This window comes from Eulemur rufifrons, chromosome 30, assembly GCF_041146395.1.
Source record: "Eulemur rufifrons isolate Redbay chromosome 30, OSU_ERuf_1, whole genome shotgun sequence".
Classification (NCBI taxonomy): Eukaryota; Metazoa; Chordata; class Mammalia; order Primates; family Lemuridae; genus Eulemur; species Eulemur rufifrons.
Genome location: NC_091012.1, coordinates 135,798,752 through 135,801,674, shown reverse-complemented (window position 1 = coordinate 135,801,674; position 2,923 = coordinate 135,798,752).

Genomic DNA, 2,923 nt, shown 5'->3' with positions numbered 1-2,923 from the left:
CAGTCCTCCCTCCTCAGCCTCCCAAAGTGCTGGAATTACAGATGTGAGCCATCACGCTCAGCCCATCCTTTTCTAACTCTCCCCGAGACGCCCCACAGCTCCCCATGGTGCGCCTTCTCCCTGGTTGAAATGAATAATAAACTCAACTTGTCCAACTCAAGTTCAACAAGTGTGTTCCTGGTGGTCTTTGGCTGGAGAGCATTGATGGCATTACTCTGGAACACTTTATAATGGAACCACAATGTGGACAGCTTGGTTTTACCTTGGAACTATATCCCTATATCATTTGAAGAATCAGAGGTAGAATACAAGAAGCAATGTTGGTCATCCCCACTTGACTTAAGCACCAACAAAGATTAAGGATTAAGAAGCGTTGCAACTTTTGTAAAAGGATAACTACAACTTTTTATTGGAATATTCATTAACCACAAAATGCATTCTTATGAAGTAGGCCTGCATGTTACCTAAGACCAAAAGGAAAAAAGTATCTGATTTTAAGGTCATCTACTTGTAAGGTCAAAGTTGTGTAGTCACAGGTTGTTCTTAATTTTATAAATGGGGTGTATCAGAAATTCACTGAAAGTTTGTTTTTGACATAAAATTGACATTCCAGTTGAAACCATATCAAAAATGGTGTTTAGGTTTACCCTTCATTCCCAAAGCCTATTTAATTCTGAATATATGTAAAATACTATTCAAATGTACCATCATTTATGTCTACATGTCCATGGAAAAATGCATTCTCACAGTTGGAGGTCCATCTCATCAATATCACTAAAATTAGCAATATATATCATGCTAGATGCCAATAACTTAATTCTCTACAACTGTAGGAAGGGTATGATCAGGATGCTTTTGCTGCACAAGGGTTTATTACGCCACATGGCAAGAAGCCTGGGGCTAGGCAGCAGGACTGACTGGTTAATTCCATGAGTCAGGAGCTCAACAGCTCCCCAGTGACCTAGGTGAGCGAGCACTAGCTTTGGGCTCTTATCCTCAGAGCCTTAGTGATGATGGTGGCCAGCTCTGTGGTGCCAAGATGGCTGCAGCAATGACCCTATTCCCATGCAGACAATAATGCCCAGTGAGGAAGAAGAGACTTTATGCCACATCTATTTCTTTTGGGGGGAGGAGGAGGAGGGCAGAATCTTTTCCAGAAGTACTCTCTGTTCCCCACGGTCCTTCACTATGAAAATTTCTCATGGTCAAGAATGTATCACATGGTCATGCCTAAACCAATCGCTGAAAGAGAAAGGGAATTACCGTGACTGGTTTAGAATAGTGGTTCTCAGCCCCGCCTATACATTGGAAACAACTAGGAGCTTTGGAAACAAAATTCCAATGTCTGGTAACAGTATATTTTAAAAGTTCTCCAGCTGTTCTGAATGTATACTCAGAAGGGAGTCCTTCTGTATGGCCTCATCAAGTTTCACCCCAGGCTGAGCCCCAGTGTGAAGTCTACTCTGAGAATGTGGGAGGGCAAACCTCAGAACAAAATCGGGCTTTGCCAACAGGTACCGGGGAACACAACTAACTGTATCTGCCACGTGCACTCACCTTGCTATAGCTGAGAGAAGTGATCCCTCCAGGTCAGTGACCCTCTAGATGACCTATAATGAGAAATTTAAAAAGCTTGTTATAAGAGATTTGATGGCTATCTTAATCCCCTGCTCCCCTGTGAAAAATGGGAAAATAAGGAAAACATTTTATAAATTTCAGTACATGAGCATCTTCTCTCTGGAGCGATTTTAGACACTGTCCCTCCTCCCAGGGAGAAACACTGTCTCCTCTATTCCACACCAGCTTTGTCAGAGTATGCATAAGGCTTGAACGTGCTTGCATGCTGCTCTGCCTTCCTAAAATGTGCCCTCTTGAAGGCCAGGGGTAATGTATGTATTTTACTTTGTGTCTAGCACCCAGGACACAGGAGGCCCAATAAGTATTTGTTGAATGAAGGAATAGGGGACAAGGAGCAATGCCTAATATTAATAGTAAACATTTACCCAGCACTTATTATATGCCAGGCACTACACAAAGCTATGCACACTGAATAGACTTATTTATTCCTAAAACAACCCTGTGAAGTAGGAGCCACTATTATCCTCACATTAAACATAAGCAGAGTGCATGACAAACTATTTGTCCAAGGTCACAAGTTAGGGAGTGACAAGCATGAGGCTAGGTCCCAGAGAGTGGACTCCAGAGCCTTTACACTTGAGAAGATAAAGCATGCTCCATCTGTGTTAGAGATGGAACCCTCTCTAGTGGATCCTTATCTGGAGGAGGGCTGCAAGGGGCTCTGGCCACTGGAAGGCTTTGTAGCTTTTAGGTTCCTGAAGGCTTTTGCATTCTTGGGCTTTTTAGGGAAACAGGGAAAGGGGCATTGCTCAATGACGCAGGAGAGGGTGGAAATGAGGAGAAACAAAAGAAAGCATCTAAAATCCTGCCCCGGAAAGGTTAGAGCCTGGAGCAGAGCTCTCCATTCATGGGCAAGAAAAAGAAAAAGGCTGATACTTCAGTTATGTCTTACACATGACACATAATTTACTTGTGCTTCAGAGCTGCCTCTGCCATTTATGGGGAACACCACCATCTACTGTTCTGCTCATCTCTGACAAACCGCAACCTGGAGAGGAATCACGGTTCCAGTTCTGTCTTCTGCACTGTATTATCCCAGACACAGGTCATTATTTGGCCATCTTCCCCCAACCTGTCCCTCCTCTCTATAGCCCTTATTCTGGTGGATGGAGCTATATCACTCACTCAACTCCTTATGCCAGAAAACCTGCAAGTCTCCCAAGATTCCTTATTTCCTCTCCTCCTTCACATCCAATTGGCCACTGAGTTTTGTGGATTCTAGTTTATAAATCTGCAATCTGTTCATTCATATTCATTGTGTCCCAGGAGTATACAATGATGAACT